Consider the following 15,729-nt stretch of genomic DNA (forward strand, 5'->3'; position numbering starts at 1 on the left):
AGGACCTGGAGTTCTCTCATTCGGTGCTGCAGAGTCATCCGCACTCTCCCGCCCGTTTGGGAGCTTTGGTATAATCCCCATGGTCCTTTCAGGAACCCCAGCATCCACTAGGACGATAGAGAAAATAAGAATTTACTTACCGATAATTCTATTTCTCGGAGTCCGTAGTGGATGCTGGGCGCCCATCCCAAGTGCGGATTATCTGCAATACTTGTACATAGTTACAAAAATCGGGTTATTATTGTTGTGAGCCATCTTTTCAGAGGCTCCGCTGTTATCATACTGTTAACTGGGTTTAGATCACAAGTTGTACGGTGTGATTGGTGTGGCTGGTATGAGTCTTACCCGGGATTCAAAATTCCTCCCTTATTGTGTACGCTCGTCCGGGCACAGTACCTAACTGGCTTGGAGGAGGGTCATAGGGGGAGGAGCCAGTGCACACCACCTGATCGGAAAGCTTTACTTTTGTGCCCTGTCTCCTGCGGAGCCGCTATTCCCCATGGTCCTTTCAGGAACCCCAGCATCCACTACGGACTCCGAGAAATAGAATTATCGGTAAGTAAATTCTTATTATATATCTGACTGTGCTCAGCTCACACAGCTTATAATTGTGGGGGAGACTGGGGAGCACTGCAGTGCCAGTTATAGGTTATAGCAGGAGCCAGGAGTACATAATATTATATTAAAATTAAACAGTGCACACTTTTGCTGCAGGAGTGCCAATGCCAGTGTGACTAGTGACCAGTGACCTGACCACCAGTATATATAATATTGGTAGTATACTATCTCTTTATCAACCAGTCTATATTAGCAGCAGACACAGTACAGTGCGGTAGTTCACGGCTGTGGCTACCTCTGTGTCGGCACTCGGCAGCCCGTCCATAATTGTATATACCACCTAACCGTGGTTTTTTTTTCTTTCTTTATAGTCATACTAGTTACGAGTATACTATCTCTTTATCAACCAGTCTATATTAGCAGCAGACACAGTACAGTGCGGTAGTTCACGGCTGTGGCTACCTCTGTGTCGGCACTCGGCAGCCCGTCCATAATTGTATATACCACCTAACCGTGGTTTTTTTTTCTTTCTTTATACATACATACTAGTTACGAGTATACTATCTCTTTATCAACCAGTCTATATTAGCAGCAGACACAGTACAGTGCGGTAGTTCACGGCTGTGGCTACCTCTGTGTCGGCACTCGGCAGCCCGTCCATAATTGTATATACCACCTAACCGTGGTTTTTTTCTCTTTCTTTATACATACATACTAGTTACGAGTATACTATCTCTTTATCAACCAGTCTATATATTAGCAGCAGACACAGTACAGTGCGGTAGTTCACGGCTGTGGCTACCTCTGTGTCGGCACTCGGCAGCCCGTCCATAATTGTATATACCACCTAACCGTGGTTTTTTTCTCTTTCTTTATACATACATACTAGTTACGAGTATACTATCTCTTTATCAACCAGTCTATATATTAGCAGCAGACACAGTACAGTGCGGTAGTTCACGGCTGTAGCTACCTCTGTGTCGGCACTCGGCAGCCCGTCCATAATTGTATATACCACCTAACCGTGGTTTTTTTTTCTTTCTTTATACATACATACTAGTTACGAGTATACTATCTCTTTATCAACCAGTCTATATATTAGCAGCAGACACAGTACAGTGCGGTAGTTCACGGCTGTGGCTACCTCTGTGTCGGCACTCGGCAGCCCGTCCATAATTGTATATACCACCTAACCGTGGTTTTTTTTTCTTTCTTTATAGTCATACTAGTTACGAGTATACTATCTCTTTATCAACCAGTCTATATTAGCAGCAGACACAGTACAGTGCGGTAGTTCACGGCTGTGGCTACCTCTGTGTCGGCACTCGGCAGCCCGTCCATAATTGTATATACCACCTAACAGTGGTTTTTTTTTCTTTCTTTATACATACATACTAGTTACGAGTATACTATCTCTTTATCAACCAGTCTATATATTAGCAGCAGACACAGTACAGTGCGGTAGTTCACGGCTGTGGCTACCTCTGTGTCGGCACTCGGCAGCCCGTCCATAATTGTATATACCACCTAACCGTGGTTTTTTTTTCTTTCTTTATAGTCATACTAGTTACGAGTATACTATCTCTTTATCAACCAGTCTATATTAGCAGCAGACACAGTACAGTGCGGTAGTTCACGGCTGTGGCTACCTCTGTGTCGGCACTCGGCAGCCCGTCCATAATTGTATATACCACCTAACAGTGGTTTTTTTTTCTTTCTTTATACATACATACTAGTTACGAGTATACTATCTCTTTATCAACCAGTCTATATTAGCAGCAGACACAGTACAGTGCGGTAGTTCACGGCTGTGGCTACCTCTGTGTCGGCACTCGGCAGCCCGTCCATAATTGTATATACCACCTAACCGTGGTTTTTTTTTCTTTCTTTATACATACATACTAGTTACGAGTATACTATCTCTTTATCAACCAGTCTATATTAGCAGCAGACACAGTACAGTGCGGTAGTTCACGGCTGTGGCTACCTCTGTGTCGGCACTCGGCAGCCCGTCCATAATTGTATATACCACCTAACCGTGGTTTTTTTTTCTTTCTTTATACATACATACTAGTTACGAGTATACTATCTCTTTATCAACCAGTCTATATATTAGCAGCAGACACAGTACAGTGCGGTAGTTCACGGCTGTGGCTACCTCTGTGTCGGCACTCGGCAGCCCGTCCATAATTGTATATACCACCTAACCGTGGTTTTTTTTTCTTTCTTTATAGTCATACTAGTTACGAGTATACTATCTCTTTATCAACCAGTCTATATTAGCAGCAGACACAGTACGGTGCGGTAGTTCACGGCTGTGGCTACCTCTGTGTCGGCACTCGGCAGCCCGTCCATAATTGTATATACCACCTAACCGTGGTTTTTTTTTCTTTCTTTATACATACATACTAGTTACGAGTATACTATCTCTTTATCAACCAGTCTATATTAGCAGCAGACACAGTACAGTGCGGTAGTTCACGGCTGTGGCTACCTCTGTGTCGGCACTCGGCAGCCCGTCCATAATTGTATATACCACCTAACCGTGGTTTTTTTTTCTTTCTTTATAGTCATACTAGTTACGAGTATACTATCTCTTTATCAACCAGTCTATATTAGCAGCAGACACAGTACAGTGCGGTAGTTCACGGCTGTGGCTACCTCTGTGTCGGCACCCGGCAGCCCGTCCATAATTGTATATACCACCTAACAGTGGTTTTTTTTTCTTTCTTTATAGTCATACTAGTTACGAGTATACTATCTCTTTATCAACCAGTCTATATTAGCAGCAGACACAGTACAGTGCGGTAGTTCACGGCTGTGGCTACCTCTGTGTCGGCACTCGGCAGCCCGTCCATAATTGTATATACCACCTAACCGTGGTTTTTTTTTCTTTCTTTATAGTCATACTAGTTACGAGTATACTATCTCTTTATCAACCAGTCTATATTAGCAGCAGACACAGTACAGTGCGGTAGTTCACGGCTGTGGCTACCTCTGTGTCGGCACTCGGCAGCCCGTCCATAATTGTATATACCACCTAACAGTGGTTTTTTTTTCTTTCTTTATACATACATACTAGTTACGAGTATACTATCTCTTTATCAACCAGTCTATATTAGCAGCAGACACAGTACAGTGCGGTAGTTCACGGCTGTGGCTACCTCTGTGTCGGCACTCGGCAGCCCGTCCATAATTGTATATACCACCTAACCGTGGTTTTTTTTTCTTTCTTTATACATACATACTAGTTACGAGTATACTATCTCTTTATCAACCAGTCTATATTAGCAGCAGACACAGTACAGTGCGGTAGTTCACGGCTGTGGCTACCTCTGTGTCGGCACTCGGCAGCCCGTCCATAATTGTATATACCACCTAACCGTGGTTTTTTTTTCTTTCTTTATACATACATACTAGTTACGAGTATACTATCTCTTTATCAACCAGTCTATATATTAGCAGCAGACACAGTACAGTGCGGTAGTTCACGGCTGTGGCTACCTCTGTGTCGGCACTCGGCAGCCCGTCCATAATTGTATATACCACCTAACCGTGGTTTTTTTTTCTTTCTTTATAGTCATACTAGTTACGAGTATACTATCTCTTTATCAACCAGTCTATATTAGCAGCAGACACAGTACGGTGCGGTAGTTCACGGCTGTGGCTACCTCTGTGTCGGCACTCGGCAGCCCGTCCATAATTGTATATACCACCTAACCGTGGTTTTTTTTTCTTTCTTTATACATACATACTAGTTACGAGTATACTATCTCTTTATCAACCAGTCTATATTAGCAGCAGACACAGTACAGTGCGGTAGTTCACGGCTGTGGCTACCTCTGTGTCGGCACTCGGCAGCCCGTCCATAATTGTATATACCACCTAACCGTGGTTTTTTTTTCTTTCTTTATAGTCATACTAGTTACGAGTATACTATCTCTTTATCAACCAGTCTATATTAGCAGCAGACACAGTACAGTGCGGTAGTTCACGGCTGTGGCTACCTCTGTGTCGGCACCCGGCAGCCCGTCCATAATTGTATATACCACCTAACCGTGGTTTTTTTTTCTTTCTTTATAGTCATACTAGTTACGAGTATACTATCTCTTTATCAACCAGTCTATATTAGCAGCAGACACAGTACAGTGCGGTAGTTCACGGCTGTGGCTACCTCTGTGTCGGCACTCGGCAGCCCGTCCATAATTGTATATACCACCTAACCGTGGTTTTTTTTTCTTTCTTTATAGTCATACTAGTTACGAGTATACTATCTCTTTATCAACCAGTCTATATTAGCAGCAGACACAGTACAGTGCGGTAGTTCACGGCTGTGGCTACCTCTGTGTCGGCACTCGGCAGCCCGTCCATAATTGTATATACCACCTAACCGTGGTTTTTTTTTCTTTCTTTATACATACATACTAGTTACGAGTATACTATCTCTTTATCAACCAGTCTATATTAGCAGCAGACACAGTACAGTGCGGTAGTTCACGGCTGTGGCTACCTCTGTGTCGGCACTCGGCAGCCCGTCCATAATTGTATATACCACCTAACCGTGGTTTTTTTTTCTTTCTTTATAGTCATACTAGTTACGAGTATACTATCTCTTTATCAACCAGTCTATATTAGCAGCAGACACAGTACAGTGCGGTAGTTCACGGCTGTGGCTACCTCTGTGTCGGCACTCGGCAGCCCGTCCATAATTGTATATACCACCTAACCGTGGTTTTTTTTTCTTTCTTTATACATACATACTAGTTACGAGTATACTATCTCTTTATCAACCAGTCTATATTAGCAGCAGACACAGTACAGTGCGGTAGTTCACGGCTGTGGCTACCTCTGTGTCGGCACTCGGCAGCCCGTCCATAATTGTATATACCACCTAACCGTGGTTTTTTTTTCTTTCTTTATACATACATACTAGTTACGAGTATACTATCTCTTTATCAACCAGTCTATATATTAGCAGCAGACACAGTACAGTGCGGTAGTTCACGGCTGTGGCTACCTCTGTGTCGGCACTCGGCAGCCCGTCCATAATTGTATACTAGTATCCAATCCATCCATCTCCATTGTTTACCTGAGGTGCCTTTTAGTTGTGCCTATTAAAATATGGAGAACAAAAATGTTGAGGTTCCAAAATTAGGGAAAGATCAAGATCCACTTCCACCTCGTGCTGAAGCTGCTGCCACTAGTCATGGCCGAGACGATGAAATGCCAGCAACGTCGTCTGCCAAGGCCGATGCCCAATGTCATAGTACAGAGCATGTCAAATCCAAAACACCAAATATCAGTAAAAAAAGGACTCCAAAACCTAAAATAAAATTGTCGGAGGAGAAGCGTAAACTTGCCAATATGCCATTTACCACACGGAGTGGCAAGGAACGGCTGAGGCCCTTGCCTATGTTCATGGCTAGTGGTTCAGCTTCACATGAGGATGGAAGCACTCAGCCTCTCGCTAGAAAAATGAAAAGACTAAAGCTGGCAAAAGCAGTAGCACCGCAAAGAACTGTGCGTTCTTCAAAATCCCAAATCCACAAGGAGAGTCCGACTCCAATTGTGTCGGTTGCGATGCCTGACCTTCCCAACACTGGACGTGAAGAGCATGCGCCTTCCACCATTTGCACGCCCCCTGCAAGTGATGGAAGGAGCACCCGCAGTCCAGTTCCTGATAGTCAGATTGCAGATGTCAGTGTTGAAGTACACCAGGATGAGGAGGATATGGGTGTTGCTGGCGCTGGGGAGGAAATTGACCAGGAGGATTCTGATGGTGAGGTGGTTTGTTTAAGTCAGGCACCCGGGGAGACACCTGTTGTCCGTGGTAGGAATATGGCCGTTGACATGCCTGGTGAAAATACCAAAAAAATCAGCTCTTCGGTGTGGAAGTATTTCACCAGAAATGCGGACAACAGGTGTCAAGCCGTGTGTTCCCTTTGTCAAGCTGTAATAAGTAGGGGTAAGGACGTTAACCACCTCGGAACATCCTCCCTTATACGTCACCTGCAGCGCATTCATAATAAGTCAGTGACAAGTTCAAAAACTTGGGCCGACAGCGGAAGCAGTCCACTGACCAGTAAATCCCTTCCTCTTGTAACCAAGCTCACGCAAACCACCCCACCAACTCCCTCAGTGTCAATTTCCTCCTTCCCCAGGAATGCCAATAGTCCTGCAGGCCATGTCACTGGCAATTCTGACGATTCCTCTCCTGCCTGGGATTCCTCCGATGCATCCTTGCGTGTAACGCCTACTGCTGCTGGCGCTGCTGTTGTTGCTGCTGGGAGTCGATGGTCATCCCAGAGGGGAAGTCGTAAGACCACTTTTACTACTTCCACCAAGCAATTGACTGTCCAACAGTCCTTTGCGAGGAAGATGAAATATCACAGCAGTCATCCTACTGCAAAGCGGATAACTGAGGCCTTGACATCCTGGGTGGTGAGAAACGTGGTTCCGGTATCCATCATTACTGCAGAGCCAACTAGAGACTTGTTGGAGGTACTGTGTCCCCGGTACCAAATACCATCTAGGTTCCATTTCTCTAGGCAGGCGATACCGAAAATGTACACAGACCTCAGAAAAAGAGTCACCAGTGTCCTAAAAAATGCAGCTGTACCCAATGTCCACTTAACCACGGACATGTGGACAAGTGGAGCAGGGCAGGGTCAGGACTATATGACTGTGACAGCCCACTGGGTTGATGTATGGACTCCCGCCGCAAGAACAGCAGCGGCGGCACCAGTAGCAGCATCTCGCAAACGCCAACTCTTTCCTAGGCAGGCTACGCTTTGTATCACCGGTTTCCAGAATACGCACACAGCTGAAAACCTCTTACGGCAACTGAGGAAGATCATCGCGGAATGGCTTACCCCAATTGGACTCTCCTGTGGATTTGTGGCATCGGACAACGCCAGCAATATTGTGTGTGCATTAAATCTGGGCCAATTCCAGCACGTCCCATGTTTTGCACATACCTTGAATTTGGTGGTGCAGAATTTTTAAAAAAACGACAGGGGCGTGCAAGAGATGCTGTCGGTGGCCAGAAGAATTGCGGGACACTTTCGGCGTACAGGCACCACGTACAGAAAACTGGAGCACCACCAAAAACTACTGAACCTGCCCTGCCATCATCTGAAGCAAGAAGTGGTAACGAGGTGGAATTCAACCCTGTATATGCTTCAGAGGTTGGAGGAGCAGCAAAAGGCCATTCAAGCCTATACAATTGAGCACGATATAGGAGGTGGGATGCATCTGTCTCAAGCGCAGTGGAGAATGATTTCAACGTTGTGCAAGGTTCTGATGCCCTTTGAACTTGCCACACGTGAAGTCAGTTCAGACACTGCCAGCCTGAGTCAGGTCATTCCCCTCATCAGGCTTTTGCAGAAGAAGCTGGAGACATTGAAGGAGGAGCTAACACGGAGCGATTCCGCTAGGCATGTGGGACTTGTGGATGGAGCCCTTAATTCGCTTAGCAAGGATTCACGGGTGGTCAATCTGTTGAAATCAGAGCACTACATTTTGGCCACCGTGCTCGATCCTAGATTTAAAGCCTACCTTGGATCTCTCTTTCCGGCAGACACAAGTCTGCTGGGGTTCAAACACCTGCTGGTGAGTAAATTGTCAAGTCAAGCGGAACGCGACCTGTCAACAACATCTCCTCCTTCACATTCTCTGGGGATGCGAGGAAAAGGCTCAGAATTCCGAGCCCACCCGCTGGCGGTGATACAGGGCAGTCTGGAGCGACTGCTGATGCTGACATCTGGTCCGGACTGAAGGACCTGACAACGATTACGGACATGTCGTCTACTGTCACTGCATATGATTCTCTCCCCATTGAAAGAATGGTGGAGGATTATATGAGTGACCGCATCCAAGTAGGCACGTCACACAGTCCGTACTTATACTGGCAGGAAAAAGAGGCAATTTGGAGGCCCTTGCACAAACTGGCTTTATTCTACCTAAGTTGCCCTCCCACAAGTGTGTACTCCGAAAGAGTGTTTAGTGCCGCCGCTCACCTTGTCAGCAATCGGCGTACGAGGTTACATCCAGAAAATGTGGAGAAGATGATGTTCATTAAAATGAATTATAATCAATTCCTCCGTGGAGACATTGACCAGCAGCAATTGCCTCCACAAAGTACACAGGGAGCTGAGATGGTGGATTCCAGTGGGGACGAATTGATAATCTGTGAGGAGGGGGATGTACACGGTGATATATCGGAGGATGATGATGAGGTGGACATCTTGCCTCTGTAGAGACAGTTTGTGCAAGGAGAGATTAATTGCTTCTTTTTTGGTGGGGGTCCAAACCAACCCGTCATATCAGTCACAGTCGTGTGGCAGACCCTGTCACTGAAATGATGGGTTGGTTAAAGTGTGCATGTCCTGTTTATACAACATAAGGGTGGGTGGGAGGGCCCAAGGACAATTCCATCTTGCACCTCTTTTTTCTTTTCTTTTTCTTTGCGTCATGTGCTGTTTGGGGAGGGTTTTTTGGAAGGGACATCCTGCGTGACACTGCAGTGCCACTCCTAGATGGGCCCGGTGTTTGTGTCGGCCACTAGGGTCGCTTATCTTACTCACACAGCTACCTCATTGCGCCTCTTTTTTTCTTTGCGTCATGTGCTGTTTGGGGAGGGTTTTTTGGAAGGGACATCCTGCGTGACACTGCAGTGCCACTCCTAGATGGGCCCGGTGTTTGTGTCGGCCACTAGGGTCGCTTATCTTACTCACACAGCTACCTCATTGCGCCTCTTTTTTTCTTTGCGTCATGTGCTGTTTGGGGAGGGTTTTTTGGAAGGGACATCCTGCGTGACACTGCAGTGCCACTCCTAGATGGGCCCGGTGTTTGTGTCGGCCACTAGGGTCGCTTATCTTACTCACACAGCGACCTCGGTGCAAATTTTAGGACTAAAAATAATATTGTGAGGTGTGAGGTATTCAGAATAGACTGAAAATGAGTGGAAATTATGGTTTTTGAGGTTAATAATACTTTGGGATCAAAATGACCGCCAAATTCTATGATTTAAGCTGTTTTTTAGGTTTTTTGGAAAAAAACACCCGAATCCAAAACACACCCGAATCCGACAAAAAAAATTCGGTGAGGTTTTGCCAAAACGCGGTCGAACCCAAAACACGGCCGCGGAACCGAACCCAAAACCAAAACACAAAACCCGAAAAATTTCCGGCGCTCATCTCTATCACATACCATATCTGTGTGCACTGCTCAGGCTCAGCCCAGTGTGCTGCATCATCTATATATATTATATATCTGTCTGACTGCTCAGCTCACACAGCTTATAATTGTTGGGGAGACTGGGGAGCACTGCAGTGCCAGTTATAGGTTATAGCAGGAGCCAGGAGTACATAATATTATATTAAAATTAAACAGTGCACACTTTTGCTGCAGGAGTGCCACTGCCAGTGTGACTGACCAGTGACCTGACCACACTGACCACCAGTATAGTTAGTAGTATACTTATATTGTGATTGCCTGAAAAAGTTAAACACTCGTCGTGTGACTTCACTTGTGTGTTGTTGTTTTTTTATTCTATAAAAATAAAACTCATTCTGCTGACAGACAGTGTCCAGCAGGTCCGTCATTATATAATATATAATATATACCTGTCCGGCTGCAGTAGTGATATATATATATTTTTTATATCATTTATCATCCAGTCGCAGCAGACACAGTACGGTAGTTCACGGCTGTGGCTACCTCTGTGTCTGCACTCGGCAGGCAGTCCGTCCATAATTGTATACCACCTAACCGTGGTTTTTTTTTCTTCTTTATACATACATACTACTACGACATCTCTTTATCAACCAGTCTATATTAGCAGCAGACACAGTACAGTACGGTAGTTCACGGCTGTGGCTACCTCTGTGTCTGCACTCGGCAGGCAGTCCGTCCATAATTGTATACCACCTAACCGTGGTTTTTTTTTCTCTTTCTTCTTTATACATACATAGTTACATAGACATCTCTTTATCAACCTGTCTATATTAGCAGCAGACACAGTACAGTACGGTAGTTCACGGCTGTGGCTACCTCTGTGTCTGCACTCGGCAGGCAGTCCGTCCATAATTGTATACCACCTAACCGTGGTTTTTTTTTCTTTCTTCTTTATACATACATAGTTACATAGACATCTCTTTATCAACCAGTCTATATTAGCAGCAGACACAGTACAGTACGGTAGTTCACGGCTGTGGCTACCTCTGTGTCTGCACTCGGCAGTCCGTCCGTCCATAATTGTATACCACCTAACCGTGGTTTTTTTTTCTTTCTTCTTTATACATACATAGTTACATAGACATCTCTTTATCAACCAGTCTATATTAGCAGCAGACACAGTACAGTACGGTAGTTCACGGCTGTGGCTACCTCTGTGTCTGCACTCGGCAGGCAGTCCGTCCATAATTGTATACCACCTAACCGTGGTTTTTTTTTCTTTCTTCTTTATACATACATAGTTACATAGACATCTCTTTATCAACCAGTCTATATTAGCAGCAGACACAGTACAGTATGGTAGTTCACGGCTGTGGCTACCTCTGTGTCTGCACTCGGCAGGCAGTCCGTCCATAATTGTATACCACCTAACCGTGGTTTTTTTTTCTTTCTTCTTTATACATACATAGTTACATAGACATCTCTTTATCAACCAGTCTATATTAGCAGCAGACACCGTACAGTACGGTAGTTCACGGCTGTGGCTACCTCTGTGTCTGCACTCGGCAGGCAGTCCGTCCATAATTGTATACCACCTAACCGTGGTTTTTTTTTCTTTCTTCTTTATACATACATAGTTACATAGACATCTCTTTATCAACCAGTCTATATTAGCAGCAGACACAGTACAGTACGGTAGTTCACGGCTGTGGCTACCTCTGTCTGCACTCGGCAGGCAGTCCGTCCATAATTGTATACCACCTAACCGTGGTTTTTTTTTCTTTCTTCTTTATACATACATACTACTACGACATCTCTTTATCAACCAGTCTATATTATTAGCAGCAGACACAGTACAGTACGGTAGTTCACGGCTGTGGCTACCTCTGTGTCTGCACTCGGCAGGCAGTCCGTCCATAATTGTATACCACCTAACCGTGGTTTTTTTTTCTTTCTTCTTTATACATACATAGTTACATAGACATCTCTTTATCAACCAGTCTATATTAGCAGCAGACACAGTACAGTACGGTAGTTCACGGCTGTGGCTACCTCTGTGTCTGCACTCGGCAGGCAGTCCATAATTGTATACTAGTATCCATCTCCATTGTTTACCTGAGGTGCCTTTTAGTTGTGCCTATTAAAATATGGAGAACAAAAATGTTGAGGTTCCAAAATTAGGGAAAGATCAAGATCCACTTCCACCTCGTGCTGAAGCTGCTGCCACTAGTCATGGCCGAGACGATGAAATGCCAGCAACGTCGTCTGCCAAGGCCGATGCCCAATGTCATAGTACAGAGCATGTCAAATCCAAAACACCAAATATCAGAAAAAAAAGGACTCCAAAACCTAAAATAAAATTGTCGGAGGAGAAGCGTAAACTTGCCAATATGCCATTTACGACACGGAGTGGCAAGGAACGGCTGAGGCCCTGGCCTATGTTCATGGCTAGTGGTTCAGCTTCACATGAGGATGGAAGCACTCAGCCTCTCGCTAGAAAAATGAAAAGACTCAAGCTGGCAAAAGCAGCACAGCAAAGAACTGTGCATTCTTCGAAATCCCAAATCCACAAGTAGAGTCCAATTGTGTCGGTTGCGATGCCTGACCTTCCCAACACTGGACGTGAAGAGCATGCGCCTTCCACCATTTGCACGCCCCCTGCAAGTGCTGGAAAGAGCACCCGCAGTCCAGTTCCTGATAGTCAGATTGAAGATGTCAGTGTTGAAGTACACCAGGATGAGGAGGATATGGGTGTTGCTGGCGCTGGGGAGGAAATTGACCAGGAGGATTCTGATGGTGAGGTGGTTTGTTTAAGTCAGGCACCCGGGGAGACACCTGTTGTCCGTGGGAGGAATATGGCCGTTGACATGCCAGGTGAAAATACCAAAAAAATCAGCTCTTCGGTGTGGAGGTATTTCACCAGAAATGCGGACAACAGGTGTCAAGCCGTGTGTTCCCTTTGTCAAGCTGTAATAAGTAGGGGTAAGGACGTTAACCACCTCGGAACATCCTCCCTTATACGTCACCTGCAGCGCATTCATAATAAGTCAGTGACAAGTTCAAAAACTTTGGGTGACAGCGGAAGCAGTCCACTGACCAGTAAATCCCTTCCTCTTGTAACCAAGCTCACGCAAACCACCCCACCAACTCCCTCAGTGTCAATTTCCTCCTTCCCCAGGAATGCCAATAGTCCTGCAGGCCATGTCACTGGCAATTCTGACGAGTCCTCTCCTGCCTGGGATTCCTCCGATGCATCCTTGCGTGTAACGCCTACTGCTGCTGGCGCTGCTGTTGTTGCTGCTGGGAGTCGATGGTCATCCCAGAGGGGAAGTCGTAAGCCCACTTGTACTACTTCCAGTAAGCAATTGACTGTTCAACAGTCCTTTGCGAGGAAGATGAAATATCACAGCAGTCATCCTGCTGCAAAGCGGATAACTGAGGCCTTGACAACTATGTTGGTGTTAGACGTGCGTCCGGTATCCGCCGTTAGTTCACAGGGAACTAGACAATTTATTGAGGCAGTGTGCCCCCGTTACCAAATACCATCTAGGTTCCACTTCTCTAGGCAGGCGATACCGAGAATGTACACGGACGTCAGAAAAAGACTCACCAGTGTCCTAAAAAATGCAGTTGTACCCAATGTCCACTTAACCACGGACATGTGGACAAGTGGAGCAGGGCAGGGTCAGGACTATATGACTGTGACAGCCCACTGGGTAGATGTATGGACTCCCGCCGCAAGAACAGCAGCGGCGGCACCAGTAGCAGCATCTCGCAAACGCCAACTCTTTCCTAGGCAGGCTACGCTTTGTATCACCGCTTTCCAGAATACGCACACAGCTGAAAACCTCTTACGGCAACTGAGGAAGATCATCGCGGAATGGCTTACCCCAATTGGACTCTCCTGTGGATTTGTGGCATCGGACAACGCCAGCAATATTGTGTGTGCATTAAATATGGGCAAATTCCAGCACGTCCCATGTTTTGCACATACCTTGAATTTGGTGGTGCAGAATTTTTTTAAAAAACGACAGGGGCGTGCAAGAGATGCTGTCGGTGGCCAGAAGAATTGCGGGACACTTTCGGCGTACAGGCACCACGTACAGAAGACTGGGGCACCACCAAAAACTACTGAACCTGCCCTGCCATCATCTGAAGCAAGAAGTGGTAACGAGGTGGAATTCAACCCTCTATATGCTTCAGAGGTTGGAGGAGCAGCAAAAGGCCATTCAAGCATATACAATTGAGCACGATATAGTAGGTGGAATGCACCTGTCTCAAGCGCAGTGGAGAATGATTTCAACGTTGTGCAAGGTTCTGATGCCCTTTGAACTTGCCACACGTGAAGTCAGTTCAGACACTGCCAGCCTGAGTCAGGTCATTCCCCTCATCAGGCTTTTGCAGAAGAAGCTGGAGACATTGAAGGAGGAGCTAACACGGAGCGATTCCGCTAGGCATGTGGGACTTGTGGATGGAGCCCTTAATTCGCTTAACAAGGATTCACGGGTGGTCAATCTGTTGAAATCAGAGCACTACATTTTGGCCACCGTGCTCGATCCTAGATTTAAAGCCTACCTTGGATCTCTCTTTCCGGCAGACACAAGTCTGCTGGGGTTGAAAGACCTGCTGGTGACAAAATTGTCAAGTCAAGCGGAACGCGACCTGTCAACATCTCCTCCTTCACATTCTCCCGCAACTGGGGGTGCGAGGAAAAGGCTCAGAATTCCGAGCCCACCCGCTGGCGGTGATGCAGGGCAGTCTGGAGCGACTGCTGATGCTGACATCTGGTCCGGACTGAAGGACCTGACAACGATTACGGACATGTCGTCTACTGTCACTGCATATGATTCTCTCAACATTGATAGAATGGTGGAGGATTATATGAGTGACCGCATCCAAGTAGGCACGTCACACAGTCCGTACTTATACTGGCAGGAAAAAGAGGCAATTTGGAGGCCCTTGCACAAACTGGCTTTATTCTACCTAAGTTGCCCTCCCACAAGTGTGTACTCCGAAAGAGTGTTTAGTGCCGCCGCTCACCTTGTCAGCAATCGGCGTACGAGGTTACATCCAGAAAATGTGGAGAAGATGATGTTCATTAAAATGAATTATAATCAATTCCTCCGCGGAGACATTGACCAGCAGCAATTGCCTCCACAAAGTACACAGGGAGCTGAGATGGTGGATTCCAGTGGGGACGAATTGATAATCTGTGAGGAGGGGGATGTACACGGTGATATATCGGAGGGTGATGATGAGGTGGACATCTTGCCTCTGTAGAGCCAGTTTGTGCAAGGAGAGATTAATTGCTTCTTTTTTGGGGGGGGTCCAAACCAACCCGTCATATCAGTCACAGTCGTGTGGCAGACCCTGTCACTGAAATGATGGGTTGGTTAAAGTGTGCATGTCCTGTTTTGTTTATACAACATAAGGGTGGGTGGGAGGGCCCAAGGACAATTCCATCTTGCACCTCTTTTTTCTTTTCTTTTTCTTTGCATCATGTGCTGATTGGGGAGGGTTTTTTGGAAGGGACATCCTGCGTGACACTGCAGTGCCACTCCTAAATGGGCCCGGTGTTTGTGTCGGCCACTAGGGTCGCTAATCTTACTCACACAGTCAGCTACCTCATTGCGCCTCTTTTTTTCTTTGCGTCATGTGCTGTTTGGGGAGGGTTTTTTGGAAGGGACATCCTGCGTGACACTGCAGTGCCACTCCTAGATGGGCCCGGTGTTTGTGTCGGCCACTAGGGTCGCTAATCTTACTCACACAGCTACCTCATTGCGCCTCTTTTTTTCTTTGCGTCATGTGCTGTTTGGGGAGGGTTTTTTGGAAGGGACATCCTGCGTGACACTGCAGTGCCACTCCTAGATGGGCCCGGTGTTTGTGTCGGCCACTAGGGTCGCTAATCTTACTCACACAGCTACCTCATTGCGCCTCTTTTTTTCTTTGCGTCATGTGCTGTTTGGGGAGGGTTTTTTGGAAGGGACATCCTGC

The sequence above is a fragment of the Pseudophryne corroboree genome, chromosome 4 (assembly GCF_028390025.1).
Source record: "Pseudophryne corroboree isolate aPseCor3 chromosome 4, aPseCor3.hap2, whole genome shotgun sequence".
NCBI lineage: Eukaryota > Metazoa > Chordata > Amphibia > Anura > Myobatrachidae > Pseudophryne > Pseudophryne corroboree.